Below are 15,382 nucleotides of genomic sequence, written 5' to 3'. Positions count from 1 at the left end.
ACGCTTTCCATTCTGTATATGTGGATGATAACAACTAGATTCAAATTAGTATACAAAAACAGATACAAAATGGAATTCATAATATATATATATATATATATATTAATTGTTCATTAGTTCATCACAAAATATATACATATAATATCATCACATATACGTGATGATACTTAACTTCTAGGTACAATGCATAAAATTGAAAACGAGCAATACTAAAACTAATTGTCAGGACCCCGATTCCAAGTCACATCGATCTAGCCGGTAACACCTCATATCACTTTGCGGCCTCACGCACGGTATTCCCACGGGTGTCGCCTAACCATGGCCCGGGACCATTTGCGCCTTTTGGCTCACGTATATGATAGTGTCACTAGCATGCATATGACAAAGAACCCGGGCCGACATGGCTAGTTGTGAACCCAAAGCGGCACTAACCTATGGGGACATGCATACATGAATCACATCGAGCATGTCGGTCATCAGCATGTGAATCCGGGCTGTAGCACTGGGCTAACAGGACTCCAGGGAACCCGGGCTGTAGCAGGCTAGGCAGGACTCCAGATGTCACCGCGTGACATTTCCCCGAAGGGACAGACATAGGAACGAAGTGAAACACATGCCGGCCAGCCAAGTGTCCTGAGCAGTAGTGCTGGGCTAGCAGGACTCCGGTGAACCGGGCTGTAGCGGACTACTATGGCTCAAGGACCACTAGACTACATTTCCCCATAAGAGAGGCTGCCAAGGATAAACAACTAGATTGTCGGATCCCACACATACCAACCATTTCAATCATACACACAATATGCTCGATATGTGTAAATACAACATGGCATCACAACAAAACTCTACAACTCAAGTACTTTATTTAAAGGCTCCGGAGAGCCATACATAACATGTTCGTACAGGTAGGGGTCACAAGACCCGACACTCAAGTCATACAAGCATACAAGCACATGCGGAAGCAAATAAGTCTGAGTACAGACACTAGAAAAGAAAGAAGGCTTGTCAAAGCCTGTCTATCTACATAGGGCCCTCCATGGACAGAATCACCACCTGGGTGGCAAGTTACTCATCGACGTCGAGGTCTACATAAAACCCATCGGAGGGGGTGGTGTTGTCATCTGAAAATAGTAGTTAAAGAAAGATGAGTACAAAGGTACTCAGCAAGTCTTACAACAGATCCTACTATACATGCTCATTCTCAAGAAGGTGGTGGAGTTATTGCAGCAAGCCAGCTTTGACTCTTGGCTAAGCTATCCTACGAGACACCACTGTAAAATAGTTTCCGCACACGAGTCCACTAATCACCAACACAATACTCCACCGGGGATCCTCCCTCGTCATCCTACGAGAGGGCCATCCTCGGTACTCACACTTATCTTGAGTCTTTTAGTAGTAACCATTAACTTGTCTATGAACTGTATAGGCACCCAAGTAGTCCTTTACCGCGGACACGGCTATTCGAATAGATGATGTTAACCCTGTAGGGGTGTACTTCTTCATACACGCTCTCACCACTTATCTTCGTTTACACGACATGTACTCGGCAACCTTCAAGCGGAAGCCCAATGAGGGTGTCGGCCACGGCCTACCTAAACACACGAGTCTCTAGTCTAGGTTTATCTCCTATCCAGGTTCCATCCACAGGGAGTCCGGCCGAGGTTTCCACATACGGCCCCGAACGATGTGAACAGGGTTCCCGAGACACCAAACGGGTGACTCTGTACACCGTGCCATGGTGTATCTACCGCATCATAGCCCACCCCTAGGGTCAGCGCTACGCAGGGCCACCAACACATAACCTACAAACACCAGAAACTAATTGCAACTCCTGGACAGAGTACTAGGGTGATTAAGAAGCCGACAGGGTCCATTGGTTTCGGGCCCAATGTATGGTAGTAATTGATTCTTGAATCACACATACAGATCTCAGTTCTTAGGGACGGCCTCAATGAAACAACCCACCATGTACTCCTACATGGCCTCTTATCGATACCTTTACCAAAACATGTTCAACACATCCCTCACATTACCGGCGTAATCATTTCACTCTAGCCCATCACCCAGATGAACCAGACCTAACACAACTCTAAGCATAGCAGGCATAGCAAGGTAGGAAACACACACATGGCTCAATCAACTCCTACAGATGCTAGTGGGTTGTATCTAGTTACTGTGGCAATGACAGGTCATGCAGAGGACAAAGGTTCAACTACCGCAGCACACAGCAGTTTGAAACGTTGTTGTGTTAATGCAGTAAATGAGAGCAGAAGCAAGAACATGGGATTGTATCGATATGATCAATGGGGCTGCTTGCCTGATGGAGTAGTAGCAGGGTACTGCCCTTCAGTTGGATACTCGGAGATATCCTCGGAGGCAGAACCTACCACGAAAGACACCACAAAACACAATCAACACATGGCAATATGCAACAATATGATGCATGCTATGACATGGCAATATGAGGTGTCCTGCCTAATGCAATGTGAAACAAGTTGGTTTGGGTCCATTTGAATCAAAGATTCAAATGGAAGCTTATGTTCTTTAGCATTATAAGTGTATTAGCTTGTTTCACCTAAACAACAAGGTTAAAGTGTTTTGTCATGCATGAAACCATTACAGATATAAAGATTTAATTTTTCTGATCAAATTTCATATATAAATCTTTGCATTTGGAGTTACATATTAAAAGTTATGAATTTTTGAAGTTTGTAAGATTTTTTGGAATTTCCTGAATAAGATTAAATCCAGAAAAGTCCATTACTGCGTCAACATTACGTCAGCACTACATCAGCAGGTCAATAGGCGGCTCATGTCAAACCTGACCAGTGGGACCCACTGGTCAGTGACACCGTTAGTTAAATAACTAATTAGGGTTAGTTAGTGCTTATCTAGGTTTGACCAGGGACGGGGCCCACATGTCAGTGACTCACGGGGGGTCAAATCCCTGGTCAGCGGGGTCAAAGCACCGGTGTTTAAACGCTGGCGATGACCAGACGCGGCGGGGCAGCGCGGGATTCGCGCTCCGGCGACCAAAAGTGCGGCTGAGGCCATCTACGTGATGTGAGCGCTCCCAGCATCGAGTGGTGGTGGTGGTTGGACCAGGGGTGGCTAAAAACATCGTCGGCGACGACTTCGGCTGCTGCCGGAGCTCGGGTGAGCTCGGGGTCATCGCTACGACGGGTGTGGCGGCATGGGGTTAGATCCTACATGCTCTAGGTGGCGCGGTGAGCAAGAAGGACGTGACAGCTGAGCCGTTGCATGGCCGGAGTCACGCCGGCGGTGAGCACAGGCGACGGCGGGTGCGGGTGAGCTTGGTGCGGTGCGTACAGTGTACGAGAGAGAGAACGGAGAGGGGGAGGACGAGCAGCAACTCACAGCGGTCTCGACGAGCTGGTAAGCGAGGTCGGGGAAGAGCTGGAGCGGTCGAGGTAGCGAGGGGGATCTCCGTCGATGGCGGATCGGGACAGGCTCGGTGCAGTGTCTCCGGGGCGAGCGAGCGCTCGGGGATCGGTCGAGGCGAAGCAGTGGACGACGGCGAAGCTTGTTGGCACGGCGAGGTGACGAGTGGACGGCGGTGGCTGCAGGCTTCACGATGGCACGGGCGCGGCTGTGTCGGCCATAGCGTCGAGGGAGTGAGGGAGAGAGCAGGGGGAGTGTGAGGTGTCGGGTAGACCGGGGCGACACCGAGGAGGCGTTCGCGGCGTCGAGGCATTGACCAGGCGATGCAGACGAGCGGGGTGGTGGTGTGGCGAGCTCGGGCGCATGCATCGTGTCCCTCCTCTGCCTACTGGCAGAGGTAGGCGATGACTGGCACGGGCCAGCACAGTGCTGGGCCGGCCAGTGGGCTGCCAGGTGGGCTGCGCCAGGTAAGTGGCTGGATCCTTTCTCTCTCTCCTTTTTTTCAGTTTTCTATTATTTCTGTAACTTCAGGGCTTTATTAAAAATGCCAGGGCATTTCCAAAAATCATAAAACTAATCATGGCTACCGCTTAGAATATATCCAACGGTACACATTTTAGTTTATGATTATTTTAGCATTTAAAATATTTTATAGCATTTAACTGCCCAAATGCAAATACTATATGAATTAATCCAATGACCTTAAGATGTCCTAGAAAAGTGTGCACCATTTTTTTCAAAGGTTTTAACCCAAAACAAAAAGGGTGGACTTTTTAAAAGGGCATTTTAGGTTCATTGAAAAAGTTTTTAGTAAACCCTAGTTGTTCCAGGGGGGGTGCTGGGGGTTCTGTCATCCCCATTTCAGTTTTCTGGGAAATTAAACATGATGCAACACTCTAATGCATGAACTAGCTAGGGTTTGACAAATCACCCCCACTCAAAAGAATCTCGTCCCGAGATTTAGGACCCGTTGGGAAGAAGGTGGGTACTTGAGTCGAAGACGATCCTCCCTTTCCCAAGTGGCTTCCTTTTCAGTGTGGTGTGACCATTGAACCTTAAGAAACTTGATGTTATGGCGTCGAGTGGTACGCTCGGCTTGATCAAGGATATGAACGGGATATTCCCGATATGAGAGATTATCTTGTAGATCAAGCATTTCATGGTCCACTCCATGGATAGGATCCGCGAAGCAACGCCTGAGTTGAGAAACGTGGAAGACATCGTGAACTCTGGAAAGATGCGGAGGTAGTTCCAATTGGTAGGCAACTTCTCCTTGTTTGGCAAGAATGTGAAATGGTCCAATGTAACGAGGATCCAATTTGCCTTTGATACCGAATCGATGGGTTCCCTTTAATGGAGTGACCCGAAGGTAAGCCTTCTTGCCGACTTCATAAGTCATGAGCTTATGTTTACGGTCATATTGGCTCTTTTGACGAGATTGGGCTGTTTTCAATTTCTCACGAATAACGCGAACCTGCTCTTCTGCTTCCTGAATCATATCCGGCCCAAAGAGTTGTCTTTCCCCGGTTTCTGACCAGTTAAGAGGCGTTCGACATTTTCGTCCATAGAGAACTTCGAAAGGAGCTTTGCCCAAGCTAGCTTGATAACTATTATTATAAGCGAACTCCGCGAATGGAAGGCATTTCTCCCAATCCATTCCGAATGAAATGACCGAAGCTCGGAGCATATCCTACAGGATTTGATTATCTCGCTCTACTTGACCACTTGATTGGGGGTGAAACGCGGTGCTAAAAGAGAGACGAGTTCCCATAGCATTTTGGAAACTTTCCCAAAATCGACAGGTGAAGAGACTCCCACGGTCTGAGTTAATTTCCAATGGGACACCATGAAGAGACACTATTCGGGAGATGTATAGGTCAGCTAGTTGGCTAGCGGTGATACTCTCACGAACAGGTAGGAAATGGGCTACTTTGGAAAGACGATCGATCACGACGAAGATAGCATTATTCCCTCTCTTGGTCCTGGGAAACCCCGTAATGAAATCCATACTGATTTTATCCCATTTCCATTCAGGAATAGCCAAAGGTTGAAGGGTGTAGAAGTGCATGCTCAAGCCAATGCAACCAAAAGACCGATCTGATGGAAGAGACTAGGCAGAACATTATACGTCAACACTCCCCCTCACGTGTGGCTCCCTCAGGCCTAAACATGGACCGAAAGTGGGCTGCAATTTAATTGCGCCAGCCGGGTCTTGAACTCAAGACCTCTTGGCTCTGATACCATGTAGAAGTGCATGCTCTAGCCAATGCAACCAAAAGACCGATCTGCTGGAAGAGACTAGGCAGCACATTATACGTCAACAAAGGGTGCCAGCAAGCCATTGATGCTCTGCTTTAACACGACGACAGACGTCTAAACTAGCAATGTATTGAGCAATTTCTCTCTTCATCCTAGTCCACCAAAACCTGTGGCATAGGTCTTGATACATTTTAGTACTACCGGGATGAATGGCGAGAGGGGATTCATGAGCTTCCTTAAGGATCAGCCGCCTCAGGTTTCGTTCTTTGGGAACCACTAAACGGTTTCCAAAGTATACGACAGCTTGATCATCAACGGAGAAACAATTCGCGACTCCTTTCTTAATGTTTCTCTTAATACGGGAGATTCCCGGATCTACCTTCTGTGCCTTGATGATCTGATCCGTAAGGGTAGGTTTCGCCACCAGGGTGGATAGGAATCCTTGAGGAACAATGTGAAGGTTAAGCTTACGAAATTCCTCGTGGAGAAGTGGTTGACTTTGTTGTAACATCAGGTTGTTACAATAAGATTTACGACTTAGCGCATCAGCCATGACATTGGCTTTGCATGGGGTGTAAGTTATTCCTAATTCGTAATCCGAGATCAACTCGACCCAACGTCTTTGCCAGAGATTCAAATCCGGTTGGGTGAATATATATTTCATACTTTGGTGATCGGTGAAGATCTCGCAACGATTACGAAGAAGGTAATGTCGCCATGTTTTAAGTGCATGGACTACCGCTGCAAGCTCTAGATCATGTGTGGGATAGTTTTCCTCATGTGGGTGTAATTGCTGTAAGGCATAGGCAATTACCTAACGATCTTGCATGAGTATGCAACCTAGTCCTTGTCACGAGGCATCGCAATAGATAATAAAGTCCTTGGAGAAATCTGGTGGTACCAGTACGGGAGCAGATGTCAGGCGTATTTTCAGTTCCTGAAAGCTGAACTCACACTGTGGGGTCCACTCAAACTTTTTATCTTTCTTGAGGAGTTCAGTTAGAGGTTTAGCAACCTTGGAGAAATTCTCGATGAAGCGGCGACAATAGCTCGCTAAGCCAAGGAAGCTCCGAACTTGCTTGACTGTTTTAGGTGGAGTCCAATCAAGGACAGCTTGAACTCGCTCGGGATTGACAGCAATACCCTTACCAGAGATTACATGGCCTAGATAGGTCACTTCTGGCAACCAAAATTCACACTTGGAGAATTTGGCATAAAGGTGATGCTCTCGAAGTTTCGTCAATACCAGCCTTAGATGTTCGGCATGTTCTTCCTTGCTCTTGGAGTAGATGAGTATATCATCGAGGTATACCACGACGAGTTTATCCAAATACTCCATGAAGACCGAGTTCATTAACCGAGAGAAGGTGGCTAGGGCATTGGTTAAACCGAAGGACATAATGGTGTACTCGTATTGGCCATAGCGAGTAACAAAGGCCGTTTTGGGAATGTCCCCATTTTTGATTTTGATTTGATGGTAGCCCAACCTCAAATCCATATTGGAAAAGATTGAGGATCCAGCGAGCTGGTCATACAGATCGTTGATCCTGGGGTGCGGATACTTGTTCTTGATAGTGACCAAGTTGACAGGTCGGTAATCTACAACCATCCGATCCGTTCCATTCTTCTTCTTAATGAAGAGGATGGGGCAAGCCCAAGGAGAAGAACTAGGACGGATGAAACCCTTTTTCAAGGACTCATTGAGTTGGTTCTTAAACTCGACTAGTTCTAAGGGTGCCATCTTATAGGGTCTCCTAGAAATTGGAACGGTTCCTGGAACAAGGTCTATCACAAAATCGACATCCCTGTCAGGTGGAACACCTGGCAGTTCTTTTGGAAAGACATCCGGGGAGTCTCGGACTACCGGAATATCTTCAAGGTCTGGAAGGGGTTGGCATTTAGGGAGTAAAGCTGGCGCTTGGCCACTCGAGTTAAGACATTGACTGTCTTGCCCGATGGGTGAGTAAGTTGAACAGTTCTAGTAGAGCAATCAATCTTAGCATAATGGGCTGACATCCAGTCCATACCCAAGATGATGTTTATGTCCAACGACTTGAGAGCTATTAAGGATGCAAGGAAGACAAGTCTATCGACAAGGATTTCATTCCCATGGCTTACTCTAGAAGTTTGCCATTTGGAACCCGGAGTTCGAATTACCATGGAAGTGGGCATGTCACAGAATGTCGTGTTATGCAATCGAGCATAGTTCTCAGATATGAATGAATGAGATGCTCCAGTATCGAAAAGAACAGATGTCGGATGGCAATTAACAAGGAGCGTACCAAGGACGATGTTAGGATCATCATGAGCCTCCTCAGCTGAGACATAGTTGACATGGCCACGTGTAGTGGTGGCGGGCTTGGCATAGAATCTCTTTCCCGCTGGCTTACCACGGCCAACGGACTTTCCAGACTGGTTGGGGTTGTTGTTATGGGGAAACTCTTGACTGTAGTGACCCGGCTCTCCACACTTGAAACATGTCACAACATTGGGGCATGGAGCAGCATTAGCAGCGGGGCCACCATAGGGTTTAGACGGTGCAAACTGCTGGTTGGGGCGAGGCGCCTCAAAGGATGGCCTCGGAATGAACCTGGGTGGCAGCGCTGTGCTTGGAATCCACACCTGGCACTTCCGAGATCCAGAGCTAGATGGAATCCACACCCGGCGCCTCAAAGGATGGCCTCGGAGTGATTGCATGAAGCGTCATAGTCCGAGTGGCCTATCTCAACACTGATGGCTTTATTAACCAACTTTTGGAAAGAGGTGCACTCGTGCAGACGAAGATCGCGGCGAAGCTCGGGACTAAGTCCCTTGCAGAACCTTGCCTACTTCTTAGCATTGCTGGATACCTCTTCAGGAGCATAACATGCCAGATTCCAAAATTCACGACTATATGCATCCACAGTTAGTCTGGCTTGGGTGAAATTGCAGAACTCTTCCCTCTTACGATCTATGAGACCTTCCGGGATGTGATGCTCACGGAAAGCCTCACTGAATTCTGCCCAAGTAGTGATTTGGCCGACCGGGCACATAGCCTCAAAGTTTTCCCACCAAAGGCTAGCAGGGCCTTCGAGGTGATAGGCAGCATAGGTAACCTTATCAGCTTCGGCTACGTTGGCAGAATGTAGCTTGTGGGTGATGCTGCAAAGCCAGTCATCCGCGTCGAGGGGCTCGACATAATGATTAAGCTTTGGTGGGTACAACTTGATAAAGTCATTGATTGACACCAAGTCGTTTCGCTGATGACGTGCAGTGTTCTGCTCAATCCGCTCCAGCAAGCGGTTAGTCTCACGCTTAATACTTTCTGCCTCCAGCATAACTTCGGCCAGAGAAGGCGGGTAAGGCAGATTTTCACCCCTAGCTGCACTGGCTTCTCCCTGCTCTGGGGCAGCAGGGTTGCTGCGGGTGTTGACCATCCTAGGAAAAACAAGACAACGGTTTAGACAAGGATGGCACAAACTTGGCAAGGAAGTGCAGAATGTAATGGATAACATGGAATGCTAAGATGTTCATTGCACGACATGGTAATATAGAAACTGCCATATATATAACATTGGTCATACACACCGTACATAGTTTAGTACAAGCCCAGGCTAGAGTACAACTATGGTGAAACACATTACATCTCATCGGAGGCATTCCAAGCTCCTATACATTATTTTTCTACACCTCCGGAGCGTGATACACACCAAGTCGTATCCCACGGGTCACACAGGACTGTGGAGAATACAACTATTACAGTACTACTGAAACTACTACTAGCTCAGACGGCTCCGTAGTAATCCTCATAAAAGTCACCACCAAAGCCTGGAAGTGGAACATGATCATCTGGGAACAAACAGTCCTGCGGAGCCTGCGGACCATAGGGACTCGGATGTGGGCTTGGTCCCACAGACGGTGGCAGACGGGGACCATGAGGAGGGGTGATGCCTCCTACATCACGTCACTCCATAAAATCTGGCAATCCAGACCGCACAGGGTACAGGTCCCTCATGTCCATGTATCCTGCCTGCACAACAGGTGCAAAGCGAGTCAAAGTGGCCCAGTGATCAGAACGAGTGTTGAAAAGCTCCATACGCAAGGCCCGATTTTCACGGTCCTTATCTTCGAGCATATCGGCAGTGGTGCGGAGTAGTGACTCCTCATGTGTAGAGTCATAGTACAAAGCCTGATAGTACCCCTGTGCTCCAGGGAGTGAGGCTGGCATGTAGCGGAAATCAGTTTTCTGAAGCAAGGCAGTCCTGGCTCGAATGATAGTCATCATTGAGTAAGCTGCATCCTGCACAGACATCTCAATAGTGACCTCAAGTCCATAGGAACAGTGAAGGGGTTCAGTGGCTCAAGTATAAGAGGGATATATCCTGACGGTACAAAGGTACTGGCTCTGCATGAAGTCTCGGAACTACTCCTCGACGGTATATTCCAGATACCACCGATAGCCTGTCTCAACCATCACTCGAACCAGCATGGCCGTGTGACCGGGTACATCGAGGCACCGGGTCAGACGAACCACTTGGTTCTGAGAACGGGTGGCCATCTGAAAGCACAGAATAATGCAAAGACATTAGAATTTCCTAGGAGAAATCGGACGACATAACGGCTGTAAATGCTCAGAAAAAGATTTGAGACATCCACAACAGTTTGCAAAACCACTCAACAACATCATATCAAGGTTCTGGTTCAACTGACAACATACTAAAAGTAGTAGAAACTGTAGTGAGGCTTGTAACAACAATCCTATAAGCTACTACAGATTAGTAACACGTGAACCTGATAGAGAGAAGTGAGCCTAGTCCTTAACCCATGTAGAATGAGAAGAGAATGACTCAGATCAGAGGGCATAAGGTAAAGAAGTAAAAGAGCCTTACGTTCCCTCCCACCATCAATTCCTCTACATATAACTAAAGCATTTCTAGACTCGACATCGACCAGTTTGGCTCAATGAACCTATAGGCAGTCCGGCTCTGATGCCAACGCTGTCAGGACCCCGATTCCAAGTCACATCGATCTAGCCGGTAACACCTCATATCACTTTGCGGCCTCACGCACGGTATTCCCACGGGTGTCACCTTACCATGGCCCGGGACTGTTTGCGCCTTTTGGCTCATGTATATGATAGTGTCGCTAGCATCCATATGACAGAGAACCCGGGCCGACATGGCTAGTCGTGAACCCAAAGCGGCACTAACCTATGGGGACAGGCATACATGAATCACATCGAGCATGTCGGTCATCAGCGTGTGAATCCGGGCTGTAGCACTGGGCTAACAGGACTCCGGATGTCACAGCGTGACATTTCTCCGAAGGGACAGACATAGGAACAAAGTGAAACACATGCCGGCTAATCAAGTGTCCTGAGCAGTAGTGCTGGGCTAGCAGGACTCCGGTGAACCGGGCTGTAGCGGACTACTATGGCTCAAGGAGCACTAGACTACATTTCCCCATAAGAGAGGCTGCCAAGGATAAACAACTAGATTGTCGGATCCCACACATACCAAGCATTTCATTCATACACACAATATGTTCGATATGTGTAAATACAACATGGCATCACAACAAAACTCTACAACTCAAGTACTTTATTTAAAGGCTCCGGAGAGCCATACATAACATGTTCATACAGGTAGGGGTCACAAGACCCGACACTCAAGTCATACAAGCATACAAGCACATGCGGAAGCAAAAAAAGTCTGAGTACAGACACTAGAAACAAAGAAGGCTTGTCGAAGCCTGTCTATCTACATAGGGCCCTCCATGGCCAGAATCACCACCTGGGTGGCAAGTTACTCATCGACGTCGAGGTCTACATAAAACCCATCGGAGGGGGCGGTGTTTTCGTCTGAAAACAGTAATTAAATCAACATGAGTACAAAGGTACTCAGCAAGTCTTACAACAGATCCTACTATACATGCTCATTCTCAAGAAGGTGGTGGAGTTATTGTAGCAAGCCAGCTTTGACTCTTGGCTAAGCTATCCTACGAGACACCACTGTAAAATAGTTTCCGCACACGAGTCCACTAATCACCAACACAATACTCCACCAGGGATCCTCCCTCGTGATCCTACGAGAGGGCCATCCTTGGTACTCACACTTATCTTGAGTCTTTTAGTAGTAACCATTAACTTGTCTATGAACTGTATAGGCAACCAAGTAGTCCTTTACCGCAGACGCGGCTACTCGAATAGATGATGTTAACCCTGTAGGGGTGTACTTCTTCATACACGCTCTCACCACTTACCGTTGTTTACACGACATGTACTCGGCAACCTTCAAGCGGAAGCCCAATGAGGGTGTCAGCCACGGCCTACCTAAACACACGTGTCTCTAGTCTAGGTTTATCGCATATCCAGGTTCCATCCGCAGGGAGTCCGGCCGAGGTTTCCACATACGGCCCCGGACAATGTGAACAGGGTTCCCGAGACACCAAATGGGTGACTCGGTACACCGTGCCATGGTGTATCTACCGCATCATAGCCCACCGCTAGGGTCAGCGCTACGCACGGCCACCAACACATAACCTACAAACACCAGAAACTAATTGCAACTCCTGGATAGAGTACTAGGGTGATTAAGAAGCCGAGAGGTTCCATTGGTTTCGGGCCCAATGTATGGTAGTAACTGATTCTTGAATCACACATACAGATCTCAGTTCTTAGGGACGGCCTCAATGAAAGAACCCACCATGTACTCCTACATGGCCTCTCATCGATACCTTTACCAAAACATGTTCAACACATCCCTCACATTACCGACGTAATCATTTCACTCTAGCCCATCACCCAGATGAACCAGACCTGACACAACTCTAAGCATAGCAGGCATAGCAAGGTAAGAAACACATACATGTCTCAATCAACTCCTACACATGCTAGTGGGTTTCATCTAGTTACTATGGCAATGACAGGTCATGCAGAGGATAAAGGTTCAACTACCGTAGCACACAGCAGTTTGAAACATTGTTGTCTTAATGCAGTAAATGAGAGCAGAAGCGAGAACATGGGATTGTATCGATATGATCAATGGGGCTGCTTGCCTGATGGAGTAGTAGTAGGGTACTGCCCTGTAGTTGGATACTCGGAGATATCCTCGGAGGCAGAACCTACCACGAAAGACACCACAGAACACAATCATCACAAGGCAATATGCAACAATATGATGCATGCTATGACATGGCAATATGAGGTGTCCTGCCTAATGCAATGTGAAACAAGTTGGTTTGGGTCCATTTGAATCAAAGATTCAAATGGAAGCTTATGTTCTTTAGCATTATAAGTGTATTAGCTTGTTTCACCAAAACAGCAAGGTTAAAGTGTTTTGTCATGCATGAAACCATTACAGATGGAAAGATTGAATTTTTCTGATCAAATTTCATATATAAATCTTTGCATTTGGAGTTACAGATTGAAAGTTATGAATTTTTGAAGTTTGTAAGATTTTCTGGAATTTCCTGAATAAGATTAAATCCAGAAAAGTCCATTACTGCGTCAGCATTGCGTCAGCACTGCATTAGCAGGTCAACAGGTGGCTCAGGTCAAACCTGACCAGTGGGAACCCACTGGTCAGTGACACCGATAGTTAACTAACTAATTATGGTTAGTTAGTGCTAATCTAGGTTTGACTAGGGACGGGGCCCACATGTCAGTGACTCAGGGGGGTCAAATCCCTGGTCAGCAGGCTCAAAGCACCGGCATTTAAACGCCGGCGACGACCAGACGCGGCGGGGCAGCGCGGGATTTGCGCTCCGGCGACCAAAAGTGCGGCGGAGGCCATCTACGCGATGCTGGCGCTCCCCCGCATCGAGTGGTGGTGGTGGTTGGACCAGGGGTGGCTGAAAACGTCACCGGCGACGACTTCGGCGGCTGCCGGAGCTCGGGTGAGCTCGGGGTCGTTGCTAGGATGGGCGTGGTGGCGTGGGGATAGCTCCTACATGCTCTACATGGTGCGGTGAGCAAGAAGGACGTGGCGGCTAAGCCGTTGCGTGGCCGGAGTCATGCCGGCGGTGAGCACAGGCGGCAGCGGGTGCGGGTGAGCTCGGTGCGGTGCGTATGGTGTACGAGAGAGAGAACGGAGAGGGAGAGGACGGGCAGCAGTTCACAGCGGTCTCGACGAGCTGGTCAGCGAGGTCGGGGAAGAGCTGGAGCGATCGAGGTAGCGAGGGGGATCTCCGGCGATGGCGGATCGGGACGGGCTCGGTGCAGCGTCTCCGGGGCGAGCGAGTGCTCAGGGATCGGTCGAGGCAAAGCAGTGGACGACGGTGAAGCTTGTTGGCACGGCGTGGCGACGAGTGGACGGCGGTGGCTGCGGGCTTCACGACGGCGCGAGCGCGGCTGCGTCGACCATGGCGTCGAGGGAGCGAGGGAGAGAGCAGGGGGGAGTGTGAGGTGCCGGGTAGACTAGGGCGACACCGAGGAGGCGTTGGCGGCGTCGAGGCAGTGAACAGGCGATGCAGACGAGCAGGGTGGTGGCGCGACGAGCTCGGGCGCGTGCGCCGTGTCCCTCCTCTGCCTACTGGCAGAGGTAGGCGATGACTGGCACAGGCCAGCATAGTGCTGGGCCGGCCAGTGGGCTGCCAGGTGGGCTGCGCCAGGTAAGTGGCTGGATCCTTTCTCTCTTTCCTTTTTTTCTGTTTTCTATTATTTCTGTAACTTTAGGGCTTTATTAAAAATACCAGGGCATTTCCAAAAATCATAAAACTAATCATGGCTACTGCTTAGAATATATCCAATGGTAAACATTTTAGTTTATGATTATTTGAGCATTTAAAATATTTTATAACATTTAACTACCCAAATGCAAATACTATATGAATTAATCCAATGACCTTAAGATGTCCTAGAAAAGTGTGCACCATTTTTGTCAAAGGTCTTAACCCAAAACAAAAAGGGTGGACTTTTTAGAAGGGCATTTCAGGTTCATTGAAAAAGTTTTTCGTAAACCCTAGTTGTTCCTAGGGGCGTGCTGGGGGTTCTGTCATCCCCATTTTAGTTTTCTGGGAAATTAAACATGATGCAACACTCTAATGCATGAACTAGCTAGGGTGTGTCACTAATAATCCCTCTTGGGGCCAGTATTCCGGCAGCCCTCGCCAGCAGCTCCCTGGTGCGCGACGTCTTCCCAGTGCGGAGGCAGTACTCAGCCTCCTCCGGCTCACAGCGCTTGACGTACCGATCTACCTCTTGCTAGTGGACGCACGCGAATGATCTTCATATTTTGTTGGGTGCACACCGGAGCTCCTCGTCGGTGGCATGCTGGAGCTTATCGGCCCACCTCCACGCAACGACGAGGCGCCCATCGCCTATGACCTTCGTCGCGAAGTACCCATCTTTGTACACATCCTCGGCATGATGACGCGCCAGCCCCCAATGTTGTGCCGCCTAATTTTTCCAAGCGGCATCATGGGCTTCACAGGCCGCCTGGTACCTGGCTTCCTCCCCCATGATGTCCTTCTTGAAGGCCACTTACCCGGCTTTCTCAGCCGGCGGCAGCGACTTCCACAGACAAAGATTGTACTGGCCCCAAAACCAATCCAAAGTTGGACGGTGTCGGTGCACAAAAGTAGGGGCTCTCTTTTGTACCCCTTTACTTGTGCGCGGATAGTTAGAGCCGCGCCTACGGCCATACCTAGCGGGGTAGAGGGAGCAGAAGCACAAGACAACCAGAACAACGCCAAGACCAGAGACACAAAGAGAAGAGGGCGAGGTGGACTCCCCCGGCAAGGCCCT

Source organism: Triticum dicoccoides, chromosome 4A (assembly GCF_002162155.2).
Source record: "Triticum dicoccoides isolate Atlit2015 ecotype Zavitan chromosome 4A, WEW_v2.0, whole genome shotgun sequence".
NCBI lineage: Eukaryota > Viridiplantae > Streptophyta > Magnoliopsida > Poales > Poaceae > Triticum > Triticum dicoccoides.
The sequence above is the reverse complement of the archived record's forward strand: the minus strand, read 5'-3'. Positions refer to the sequence as shown.